Source organism: Rhea pennata, unplaced genomic scaffold (genome assembly GCF_028389875.1).
Source record: "Rhea pennata isolate bPtePen1 unplaced genomic scaffold, bPtePen1.pri scaffold_45, whole genome shotgun sequence".
Lineage (NCBI taxonomy): Eukaryota > Metazoa > Chordata > Aves > Rheiformes > Rheidae > Rhea > Rhea pennata.
In genome coordinates this window covers 1,349,337-1,362,761 of record NW_026907684.1, presented here as the reverse complement: position 1 = coordinate 1,362,761, position 13,425 = coordinate 1,349,337, and the positions used below count along the sequence as shown (strand labels likewise).

The following is a 13,425-nucleotide window of genomic DNA, read 5'->3' as shown; positions in this document are numbered from 1 at the left end:
GAATATGCCAGATCCTGTGGGACTGTCTTAGGATATGGAGTGACCCAGTGGAGATCTTACATGCCTGGAGCTGCGTAAGCTTCTACCTCAGGCTGGTTCAGCCTTTCCCTCACCTTCCTGTGAGAAGGCCGCATCTAAACTTTCCCAGCCAAATCCCCAGGCCACCACTGGAGACTGCCTCCCAGCTCCTGTCCATGCTCCTACCATGTCCAGACAGAACAGACTAGTCTCCTCCCCCCAGCTTCCCACCAACCTTTGAAATTCCACTCTTGCCCTACACATCCCTCGCAGTCCCTCCCACGCTCAGGTCAGTGCATCTGTAAAGAACAGCCTCCAGCACCCAAGCCATTAATGGAACACAGCTCCTAGCAGGACGGGAACCAGGACAGAGCTCTGCAGACTCCCCACGCACAGCCCAAACGAAGTCGGAGCAAACCTGGCCATCACTGGGAACCAGCCATTGGAAAGAGTTACTCCCAGATCACTTCCTGACTGCCTGCACGAGCCCTAGCAATGCAATGCTACCAAGCACATGGTGAGAAGATGCTTGCTTGGTCAGCTAGTGGCTAAAGAAGCAAACAAACATACTCACGTTGGAAAGACTATGACAGAGCCAGAACGGGTCTGGGAAGCAGGTGATTCAGTGCCTGAGAGGACCGAGTCCCTCATCCGTGGCATCTGCAGAAGTGAGGGACGCTTGCGAGATGCTGCCAAGAAAATGATCTTGTTGTTGCTCAGAAGGGCAGCAGATGTTGCCACTGTTCAGACAAGCTGCTGCCTCTCAGAAACTCTGAAACACACTTCATTCTTCCTCATAGCAGCCCCTCAATTCTACACAACAGCAGCTGCAGGGGAATACAGAGGAATGGGTAATAGCACTGCCAGGCTTTGGGCAAGGGAAAAAATCAAGAGCCTCAGTCAGGACACCTGACTTCTGCAGTGCACTTCTACTTGCCTAGTGCAGAAGTCAGTGGAGGTTAGCATAGGCAAAGGCATTCCGTTAAAACCTAGGAAATCTGCCATGCTGTCCAGCTAGAGAGAGACAGGACAGTGGGCTACAGCAGGTCTGTTTTTCCCCTGAAGCAAAGGGTATTTCTCACACTCTCCTCTGGCCCCTGCCTTGAGCCTGCCTCTCAGCACCGATTTGCCTTAAGGCAATCCTAGCCAGCCTAAAAATTCCTTTTTTTGTGTGCTGATCAGTCATCTAAATGATCGCAGAACTGAACAGAAACTCTCCATCTTCTGTCCCAGAAAGGCCCAGCAGTTCTTGCCTAATGCAGAAGTTAGTGGAGGCAAGCACTGGCCTTTCATTTGTCTGCATTTATGGCTTCTGCATTTTGTCTGTTGGCTTGTGCTGCCTGCTCCTGAGCTAAGAACAGTGTGTTCAGATGTGCGTTTAAGCCTAATGTCTCTCCTGAGATCCAAAGGCCTGCTGCTGTGGCATGCAGAGATTGATACACACAGGCCATCCCTTTCCCCTGCAAAGCACGTTACCAGTATGAGTGCCACACTTCTGATACGTATTCAAGGAGCAGCTGAAGGTCATGGACTGACACCCACTGCAAAAATGGCTGGATAAAAAGCCCCCTCCTAGAGAATGGAGTGAAAGGACAGCATCAACTAGGACAGCAGGAGAAGACAGAGCTAAGAACCAGGGCTGGCCTACAGCCTGCTTGCATCTCTGGCTTAGCCCTTGAGGAGCTCAGCTCAGACTGCTTTCACACTTGCGCTTTCCAGCTGCACCTGAAACTCCAAGCTAAATGACAGGGCTGCTCTAAAGACACGGGGAAGAGCACTGGCCTGGAACAACTGTCTCTGTGACATCATGTAGCCACCAGTAGCAGTGTGCTAGTGCACACATTAGGACACAAAAGTCCCTCTTCCAGCTGCTGGGGCGCCAGAGAAATGCAGAAGAGCTAGTCAGCACAATTAGACCAGCAAAAGGATAGGGAATTACAGCAACCCGCTCCTTTCAACAGTGCCAAGCTCCAAGAGGCAGAGCTGATGGAAGACACAGACACAGAACTAGAAACACTACAGAGCAAAAGGACAGGGGTGGTCAAAGATACCATGACCAGCTGCCATACAGGAGAGATGAAACACACTCAGATCCTGTAGCTTCACAGAGAGAGGGCTAAGGTGACTAGAGATTTGACAGAGAGGTCTGATGCCCGTGCTGGCCCAGAGAAGTGTAGGAGGGATCAGTCACTTGTCCTCACCACACCAGAAGGCAGGGATGTCCCGTGAGGGGATTGGGCGGGAGCTTCCAAATGGGCACATAGAAATACGGCTCTACAGCTTCAGGTGCAACTGCTGAACTCACTGCCCCGTGATCCCAAACACAGCCAAAGCAGGCATGGAGTCAAATGTTATCCGAAGACAAAGAGGTGCTAAACTCTGGCTTTCCGGAAGGAGAAAAGTCTAACAGGGGAAAAAAAAAACATACAAGACCTGCCCTTTGCTTGGACTTTTCTTGAGCATTTGGCATTAGACTGGATAGATCTTTGGTTAGACCCAGGACAGCTATTCCCAAACTCTTCTACTTTGGCAAGTCTCCAAACACTTGAGAAGAACTGTGCAGGGAGCTGGCATTACTCCAGACCAGGACCGTCCACGGGCCCAGACGTATTGCAGCAGGCCAAGGGAAAGTCATTCACTTCAACTGTGCTAGGGCTTCAAAAGAGCAAGAAGTAGCACTGCAGAGAAACTTACCGCAAGAAGAGCTTCTAGCAGTTGCTCTGTCCCATTCAGCCTTTGCAGAAAGTCTCTGCAAAATCTCGTTTTCACAACATTGCCCTCAACGACAAGCATGCCAGTGCCTGTCAGAACAAGGGCAACATTCTTCCCACTCGCCAGACACCAAGAGAGAAGGTACGTGGTCTCTTCTACACAAGCCTCCACTATCTTCCAAGAAAAGGAGATGTCCAAGGCTATGCGAGCCTACTTCAGTGGCTCAGCTTGCTTGTGAGCTGGGAAGCGACAAAAGAACAACACAATCAGCAACAGAGCACTTCATCAGGCTAAAACAGAGTGTCAGCAGCTTCAAGGTCTTCCAGTAGGACAGTGCTACAGAGCTATCTTCTTTAACCCTCTGGGAAAGCCCATAAAGGAGGCTGATGTCATCCCTCCCTTGGCAGAAATTCAAACCACTCTGCAACCTCATGGGCCAATGCTTCCTTCCCCGCAGAAACAGAAATGAAGGGTCCTAGCCATCCCATATGACCATGAGGCAGGATGGCAGCATAAGCAGAGGAGAAAGGGGGCCAGTTCCCAGGAAAAGGGACTGTTCACAGCAGTAGTGCCCACACTTAGAGCATGCCAGGTTTGAAGAGACTTAGTTGTGCCACGTCACAATGGCTGCAATGAAGAAGGAAACACAGGGACTGCCTAACAGCCCTTCATCTTTAATTCATTAATCAATGGTAATCTTAACCATATCCTTCTGGGCCACCTGTAGACCCTCAGAATTGCTCAGCACACATCCTCACCTTTGGTGCCCCAGGCCTGTCCCGGAGGGATGCCAGACTGTTTTTCACCATACAGAGAAGATGGAGTCTTTTGAAAGGAGAAGCCCACTCAAAACTCAGCTCAGAGCTCCTGCTGCCCCACAGCCATCACCAGCCTCACACTACAGCTGCACTTCTCCCAGCACTGTCCAGCAGTCACAGTACAGTCGGCCTCGGATGGGTTTTCCTACACACTAGTCTTCCTATCTCTGTGTCAAGGCTCTCTACAAACGGCTTGAGCTCACTTTGAAGCAGAAGCAGCTCAGAAGAACTAGCAGCAGTGCTGCAGTTTGCCTTTACAAGGTCTGCTGTAGCAGAAACAGGGAACAAGAGTTTTAACTATATCAGATTAGAAGCAGCAGCCCCAAAACACATGATATGGAACCAGCTATTAAAGCAAGTCTGAGGCAGAGAGAGGCTCATTTAATTCTGCACTTTGATGTCATGATAATAAAAATGCCCTCAAGCTGTTCTCAGGACCCAGCAAAGGAATTCAGGATCTCTAACAGCCACGGCTAAACAGAAATTACCCACACCCCACAGATGTCACAAAGAGAAGCAAAAGCTTCAGTCCGCCTTCTTACTAGGAACATAGGTCTTACCATGGGTGAGGCCATGAAGCTCCGCAAGAGTCTTTGGAAGGCAAAACGTGGGTCTGCAAACAGTCAGAAGGCCATTCTTGACATCAACGACTTGCTCTCTAGCAGCACTGAAGGTCCCAAGTCGAATAATTCTCACATCCTGCAAACAGAAGAAAATTCTAAGCATGTGACATGGCAAACAGACAGAGGGCTTGTTGGAGCATGGCCACAGTGTTATGTGCCCTGCCTGCTCCTGGTGTGCAAAGGGGCAAGATGGAGCCCTCTGAAAAGTTTGGGAGAAGCCCTGGAGAGCTCCTTTGGGAGAATATTCCAGATGATTTCCTTCCCCTCCTCCTCTCAAAATCACCCCGAAATCATCCCTCTCATCCAGAAGATCCAAGAAGGGAGATAACCGCAGAAAAATACACCAGGCTCTCTCTTTGGTCTTACACTCTGCCAAGGGGCTCTAGAAAAGTTTCAGAAAGCCCCCAACCCTCCCTGCACCTGAAACTGAACTGCACATTTCTCATCTCACATTAGGGACAAGTTAATCCAGGGCACACCTGTCACTGGCAGCATCCTTCATCAGGGGGTTTCCTTTTGGGTTCAAAGGAGGGGCAGAACAATTGCACCCAATGGCACAGAGGTATCTGAGAGGACTGCTGAAACCGTAAGGCCTGGAGGGAAGGAACAGGATGGCAGACCCACCTTGTTCATTACCAGCTGCTCAAGAATGTAGTCTGACACACCTCTCCAGATACGCACAGCCACTGGAAAGCAAGGGAAAGACACATCATGCTCTGGCTTGGCCAGCTCACAGCTGTTCAGCACATGCCTAACCAAAGAGATGACAAAAGCAGGTGAAATCAAATAAATGGCACCCCACCCCAAACATACCCCATCCCTGACAGGGGCTCAGCAGCTGAGGAGGGGACTACCTTCAGGATAGAACCTGTCATCCCTGTGAGGAACGGTTGGGAGAGCTGGGCCTGTTTAACCTGGGAAAGAGAAGACTGGGGGGGTGGGAGGATCTTATCAATGTTTACAAGCACCTGAAAGGAGGGTGTCAAGGGGGCAGGGACAAACTCTTTTCAGTTGTCCTATGGAAAAGGACAAGAGGCAATGGGCAAAAATTGAACCACAGGAAGTTCCGCCTGAACATGAGGAGGAATTGCTTCACTGTGAGAGTGACAGAGCCCTGGACCAGGTTGCCCAGAGAGATTGTGGAGTCTCCTTCTCTGGAGATATTCAAATCCCACCTGGATGCAGCTCTGTCTAATGTGCTCCAGGTGGCCTTGCTGAGCAGGGTGGTTGGACTAGATGATCTCCAGAGCTCCTTTCCAACCTTACTGATTCTATGATCTGACCCCAGCAGCAGTCTGGAGCTGAAAGAGGCAGTAAAACATGGAGATCCTGCCACCTGACATCCACAACGTGTCTTCCAGCACAAAGCCTGCTCTGCTAGTCTGGAGGCACAAGGCAGTCCAGTGAGAAGGGCTAGGGGCACTGGTCAGGCTCCCAGATAACAAGCTGCACTGAGCTGAGGAAAACTCTAAGGATTAATTTCCAGCACATTTCCTGCAGGTTTCCCAGAGCCCAGCAGGGCCTTCACAGAAGGTCTCCTTTCCTTCCAGATGCAGGTCTCAAAGCACCTCCCCCTTCCTAGGGATATTGGCAATGGATTTTCACCCCACAGAAGACAGTGTTGTGCCTATGGGAGGCAGGGGCTCAGGGTATCCCCAGGGGGCTCCTCTGTGGGACCAGTTTTCCCCATACTAGATTCCACACGCACATGCTCTGCACTGTCACTGGAGTAGCTCCAGCTCCTTCCCCCAGCCAGGAGCAGCATCAGGGCCATGACCCAACAGTCCTGGCAGCCATATTGTCCCTGCGCCATGAGGGATCAGCCCTTGGGATTCTTGCTGCACCCACTAGCCCATCCAGCCACCTCCACAGCCCCATGGTTTTCACAGCCATACTCTCTTTTCCCAGTTCATACTCTCAACAGCCACAATGGTGAAAGAGGTCCTGAAAGCCTTACCCCGGGGGGATTACCGGCAACCCCTGAGCATATGGTGTCCCATGGCCAGTGTCCCAGAACTTCATCTTTGTCCTCCTTGCCCTGAGTCAACCCTGCCGCAAGAAGGTGATGAGGAAACACAGCCTCCTTCTCCACCTCCTCCTCCGCCACATGTCACCGCAGCCCTATGCTGCTCTGGGTTCTCCTCACTAGCTCCTGCTCAGGGTCAGCGGCTCCTCACAGCATAGTGCCAAGAGGAACCCCAGTGCCTGGGTTCCCCTGGCCTCACCAGATTATGTGGGGAGAGGCTGATGCTGTACGGGAGAGGGCAGCTGTCTCTGTGACACAGGATATCCCCTGTGACCACAGCCAGTGTCACAGAGGGGGCACGGATTCCCTAGCCCACAGGGCCTCTGGCCAAGGTTGGCCCTGAAATGAGCAGCGGCTGCACAGGGTGGTCAGGCAGCTGCCCTTCCCTAACACTGGCCATGCCGCATGGATAACACCCCCTGGGGTCCCGGCTGGGCTAGGCCTCGGCTAGGTCAGGCTGAGCTAGCACTGTGGCTGTGCTCACCCAGCCGTGGACCCACACGGGAGACCTGGCTGCAAGGAAAGGCAGTGGGCATTCCACAGAACTCACTTCACAGCCACACAGTCGAAGTGGCTGCTACAGCTGGACAAGAAAGTGATGACAAGTGATCACACAAAAATGTCCAGCAATGCCTTGGCAGTGACCAAACCCTTCTTCTGTACACCACTTCAATAAACATCTAGGTATCACGGATTGCTCTGACTGGACTGCTCTTCCACCTTCACCACTTATTGACCCTGTCAAACCTGTCCCACACAGAATTAAACCAGCAGAACTGAAGGAGCACAGGGATCCTGAAGCCCCAGGCATGGCTGACCCTCGCTTAAGGAGGGAGCAGCAGCAGGGACTTGGTGACTGGTGTTCTAGTTAGACTCCCGGGGGCCAAACATCTGGTTTGGTAAGCCAGCACAAACACACACACACACACACACACACACACACACACTCTCACACTCTTCAAGAGCAAGCAGTTTATTAGTAGATACTTACAAACAGACTGACCCGATGGCAATCTCAAGAAGGACCCCTCTAATGCTTGTCCCAATTGTCTACGTGATGAGAGAGAGAATCGGCAGGCACAATCTTTTCAGGCATCCCCAAGGAGGCAACGTGGTCCTCTGCTGTGTAGCAGCCTTTCTCTCCTTCTGAAACATTACAGTATTTATGGTTATTCGCGGTAGGCAGGAATCCTGGCACATGGGGCCAGCAAGTACAGGGAGTCTTAGTCCAAGTCCGCCCAGGTTGCATAACAGGGCTATGATACTGCGCACGCGTGCAGACTTATTTCGGGGGGCCACATTGACTTAGGGGGTCGCTATTTCATTACTCTTCAACTTCTGACCTTCATGCTGACTGCTTCTCACGGCTATTCTGTGGCTCGAAGCCACAGAATCTGTATGTAACCAACTGCTGGTCTTTCTCACACATTTCCAAGATCTTGTTAGTTCCTTATTTGTATTCCGCTTAACACAGCGGTATTGTTCTAGGCACTAAAAAGTTACAACACTAGACCATTCTCACCAAGTATCAGGTAGTACGGATACATGCCACTGCGTGATCCGTTGTGGTATATGTCTATATTCCACCACATGAGCAACGTGCTGTTGTAAAAAGGAGTCCATAGTAGAACGTAATAACGATACCATACAAGGGATACTACAGGAAATACAAAAGAAAATTACAAATAGTAAGCAGCAAAAAAGCAATAATTTCTGTAGCCAAGGCCATCCCCATGTCCACGTCCCAAAAGGATTCCACTCATCACTAGCTTGCAGTTGCTTTGTTAAGTGTTGTAGTTCTTGAATCTTTGCATGAATGGATTGTGAATGATCACTTAAATTCATACAACACATGCCTTTAACATCTTGACAGCCATGACCATGGACTAGCAATAGAAAATCAATGGCAGCACAATTCTGCAATGTAGCTTATCGTACAGAATCAATATAAGTCAGCAAGCCTGCTAAAGCACTACTGGTAGCAAGTAGTGCACCTGCGCAAGGAGGTGCCTTGCTGTCTGGAAATTAAACTAGACCATATCTTGGGTACAGTGGCTGGTATGCTCTGATGCAATCCTCAGTATACTTCAGAGATTTGTGACTGAAACGACATGAGAAGAAATATGACTAACTCATATTCAGACATCTACACTGTAGTCACAGATCCCACTGCTCCAGGAACTATTGGGCAAGGTTCCCATTCCCTTGGGAATGGCATTAGTTGGCATTAGTTTCTCTGTGCAGTGGGAAAGGAGATTACTTTTTAATTGAAGTCCTTTGAAAGCACATTTTCCTGCCAATGAGTTTCTTCATGGCAGATTTTATCTCATTGTTCTTGAGGGTATGAATGGGAGAGGAAGGGTCAGAGCAAATGTTATGACACTGTATGTATGTGTAGGAGTAAGTGTGGAGCTGGAAGGAAGCAGTGGTGCTACTGAGGAGGTTCAGACTGATCTAGTTCCTGTTTCAAGGTAGTCTCAATGAGGCTTTGATATTGTAAAAGTCATGCATGTGGCTGCAGCCAAAAGGTCATTACTGTGAGCTTCAGGACATACAGGAAGCCAGTGGCCCAAGTGGCTAGCTGCCAGCTGTGGAAAGCCGTATGGGCTACTTACTAAGATACAGAGCAAAAAAGTACAAAGGGACATATACTGGTTGCAGTACTTCCTAGGAAGTGAAAGAGGTCAAGTTGAACCAGGCAGACAGTATGAAAGAATTTCTGATACTTTGGGAGGAAGCCACAAAGCATCTCAGACACAGTAACTGTAGAGCAGAATATATCCTGGTAGGAAAAGTTGCAGAGGAAAAAGTACCCAGGCATGCGAAGCTGGGGTTTGTATATCCTGACAACCAAAACCCTGTTGCCAACACCAGTGGCACAGCCAGTTGTTAGCTTGGATAATTTGTCTACTTTCCTCCCATCCTTCCCCCTCATCGGCAGAACTGTACCCAGGCATGCAAAGCTGGGGTTTGTATATCCTGACAACCATGACGACTGCATTGCCCGGCAGACTGGAAAGGTATAGTGGCAGGAAGACTGTGAAGAAGACATGTAGCTGTCAGTGAAGACTAGTCAAGATGTGAAAGATGAACTTGTTCACCTCTGGTTTTCTGTCATCCTGGAAGAGTAGAAAGAAATTTCAGGCTTGAATTTTACTTATTCCTGTTGCAATCAATTTTCACTGAAATGGATCTTATCCTCCCTTTTAGAATAAGGCAGATTATGCCCTTATCTACTATGATTTGTTCCTAACTAACAGTAAAGGGAGCTTACACATTTTGGTCAAATAAATTGTATTCAATGAGTCACATGGTTTTTCACTTCTTTTTGAAGATATTTCTGAGATGGAGGAAAAGGAAAAGAGAGAAACAAGAAAACTTCTGATTTGTTTTAAATGTTTTCAATACAGGAACAATACACAATAAAGCCAGGGATGTAACTATTGTTACCTTGACACAGTAAAAATATACTTCTCATCAAACAACAAACACTCCAGTCAAAATGTGCATGAGAGTCATACACTAAACTAAGACAAGGTGTTTTATTTCCAAAACAGTCAAAATATGTCCACAGGCAAGCATTATTCATAACTAATAAAGAACAGTAGATACTGTTCAGGAACAGGAGAAACACTCTGAAAGTGTTGTCCCACAGGATCATAGAACCATAGAATCATGTAGGTTGGGAAAGGACCTCTAGAGCCCATGTAGTCAAACCCCTAAACAGCCTCTGATTCAAAGCAGGATCAATTCCATAGTTCAGGCTGGTCAGAGCCTTGTTTTGTAGTTTTCAGTATTTCCAGAGAAGATTTCAAAACCTCTTCAAGCAACCTGTTCCAGATCTCTTAAATTAATCTTAAATTAATTTTCATTAAATTAAAAACATCTTTAACTAGGTTTATTGCATCCTAGAAGAAATGTCTAAGAACACAGCAAACAGGGCAAGCCCCTTATTCTGTGTATGTGATCCTATGCAAAGTCCAGAGTTCTGTCTCCCTCTCTTCAGCTGGGTGACTGGAATACAAAGGTGCTCCAAAATGCTGCTTAAGAGGAGGAAATACTGCACTGAGACAAAACATCACTTTGTTTCATGGAACATTTTGTTTATGTAATTGACTCCAAGATATGATTCCTGGTCCCTAGAGAATTTGTTACACCGTGGCTCACATTCACATTGTTCATGGCTGGCCACTTAAAACAAACTGGATACATGGACACTGCACCATTATTTGAGGGACCATTATACCTTGTACCTGCTTCCCTGCAGAATACACCAGTGTTCTGCATAATACACATAAAACACTTTTTTTCTGCATCACTAGCAACCCTCCACATTTCTGATTTCATCTTGTAATGTTAAGTGACAACATTGTACAGAAAAATGTATAGGATAAAGCCACATGAAAATAAAAAGTCTCCAGGATATGGAGATCTGCAGGAGGATTCAGTGTGTGAAACCTAGAACAAACCTAATTAGCAGCTCCTGCTAATCTAAGCACAGGTTTCATCTGGCTTTCCTCCAGAAAGATCCCAATAGCAAAACAGTCGTAATGAAGTAAGGACAGGGGAATAAGAGCATGAAGTGAAAAAACAAGCTTCAGAATTGCACAAAATTTACTTTCTGAATTGCAGAACCAGTGCCTATAGGACATGTTTCTTTTCTATAGCTTCATATGTTAAATTGCATTTGTTTGAAATACATATCTTAGAGGTGGCTATACTAACTGTGAAACCTGAATTTTCCCTAACATTCTGCCCAAAGCTATTTTCACATCTTTTTCTCCTCAGGCTGTACTGTAGATAATTGGATTTAACATGGGGGTTAAAATGCTGCACTGGAAGGATAATACATCATCTAGAATGAGGGATGAGGCTGAGCTGGGTTTTGTGTACTGGAACAGAGCAGTTGTGTACAGCAAAGCCACTATGATGAGATGGGAACTGCAAGTGGAGAAAGCTTTGTGCCTCCCCTTTGCAGACTGTATCTTCAAGATGGAAGAGATGATATAGATGTAGGAGATGAGTGCGAGCAGGAAGTAGCTTGACCCAAAGATCACAGCAGAAGATAGAAGAACCAGTTTGTTGAGGAAGGTCCCACTGCAAGCAGCAGTTGAGGGAGGGGGAAGCTCACAGCCAAAATGCTTGATTTCCATGTACTTGCAGAACTGCATGTTTAACGTAGGCACTGTGTTTATAATGGAGTGTAAGATCCCCATTGCCCATGTGCCCCCCTACCAGCTGGCTACAGAAGACTTTGCTCATAGCCTGTTGTCAGTGCAGCGGCTTGCAAATAGCAACACATCAGTCATATGCCATTGCTGAGAGCATGAAAATTTCACTACCGGCTGAGAGAAGGATGAAGGACATTTGGGTAATACAGCCACTGAAATCAATGATTTTCTGCTTCACTAGAAAATTCACCAGCATCTTAGGAACAATGGTGGTGGCATAACAGATGTCAATGATGGCTAAGTGAAAGAGAAAGAAGTGCATAGGGGAGTGAAGGTGGGAATCAGTACTTATCACAACCATGATCACCATATTTCCAAACAGAGTAATGAAGTAAATAACTAAAAACCCAAGGAACAGGAACCTTTGAAGGTGTGGATCACTTGTAAGTCCCAAGAGAACAAACTCACTTGCAGTTGTTTGGTTTTCCATTCACACTAGGTGACTTGTAAGCTATACAAATTGTTTTGATGGTGAACGTTAACAGCTGATGAATAGAAAACTAACATTAGATTAAATTGATTCCACACATATCTTTAAATTTTAGCAAAAGTTCCTGAAAGTTTTTTTTTAACTTCAATTTTAAGTTGAAGGGTTTTTTTTTAACTTCATTTTTAAGGGCTTTATTTTCGTATTTTGTACAAAAGATAAGCAAAATCAGTCTATTAAATTGAAAGAAAATATCCAGAGCATCTTCAACAAACAAAAAGCCTCACAAAAATTAAAATAATGCATGTTTTTTATTAACCTATATTTCACCGGTATAACAGTGCTGCTCTTTGTTGCTGATGATCAACTGGAGAAAAGTCAGTTAGATAGTTCCTCCCCTGCTGCTCATCTCTTTTCATATTCCTAATTCTAAATTATTATTTTTAATTTTGGAGCCTAAATATTCTTTGACTACCGCTGGGATGTGTGTCTCTTGTGTATGAAAGAGTGAATGTTTTGGGCCAGGAAATAGTGAGCATTTTCCAGGAGACAGAATAACAGGTTATTTTTTAGTTTCTTACATACTCCCTCCCCTCTCCTTTCGTCCTCTCCTCTTCTCTTCCTTCCCCTCTCCTATACTGTCCTGTCCTTCCTGTCTGCTCTGGTTTTCCCAGAACCCTTGCTGCCCTCTGCAGCCTGTTCCATATCCGGGCTATACCACTAGGACTTCATAAAGTCTGTTCAGGCCTAGTAGGTTGGGGAGGGCAGGTCCACGACTGAATGGGCCTATGACTTTTCCATCACTCTGTGGTGAGAGGTACATCTAGGTTTCTTATGTAGGGCAAACCGAGATCCAGGGGCAAGAGGGGGAGATGTGGTATTGGGGGAGTGTTCTTCCATTAACTGCCATGAGGGCCTCCCCACAAATCGTAATTTCTGCTGGCATTCCTGGCCCTCAAGATGCCCCCTGATATTTGGGGATTTGTGTTGCCCTGTGTTGACAGGGAACAGTTCTATTCTAATTTTATCCATCTCATTCTTAGCTAACTGAAAAAAGTGCCTTCTGCAAATGATAATTTGCTGCATTTCTCTGCAAATAGGTAGCCTGAGAAACTGCTGAAGCTTTAGACTTAAGGTGAAATTGATCCCAGCTCGCATGTGGAATGGTTACAATTCCTTGTAATCCAATGTTATTCTATGCCTGCCTTTAAAATAGAACAATAACGTTTATGTGAAGTCAGGCAGTATCCCAAGTAGTTTCTTTGGAGTTATTACTTTTTGTTTTTATGGTAAGTTGTTTTTGTTTTGTAATTGTGGTTTCCCCCTCCTATTAGTAAGCTAGATAGAAGTTTTTCTTTTTACTCCTGTTGTGAAGATTACGACGAATTTCCCTCAGAAAAAAAATATAAAGTAAATTAAAAATACCTTTGGTTTCTACAGTACATCTAGACCTTTCATCCTATGAGAGAGAAACACTAGTGATAAACAAAGAAGTGTTACAAATGAATTTACTTGAGAGTCTCTTTTCGTTCTACCACTAACAATGAGAGATATAACTTCAGAGAGACTG

The 13,425-nt window shown here is 46.6% G+C and overlaps 1 pseudogene; it reads right to left on the bottom strand.

The window, feature by feature from the left end:
* Positions 1–10,981: 10,981 nt before the first annotated feature.
* Positions 10,982–11,858, bottom strand: LOC134154812 (olfactory receptor 5V1-like; annotated as a pseudogene).
* Between the last annotated feature and the right edge of the window lie 1,567 nt (positions 11,859–13,425).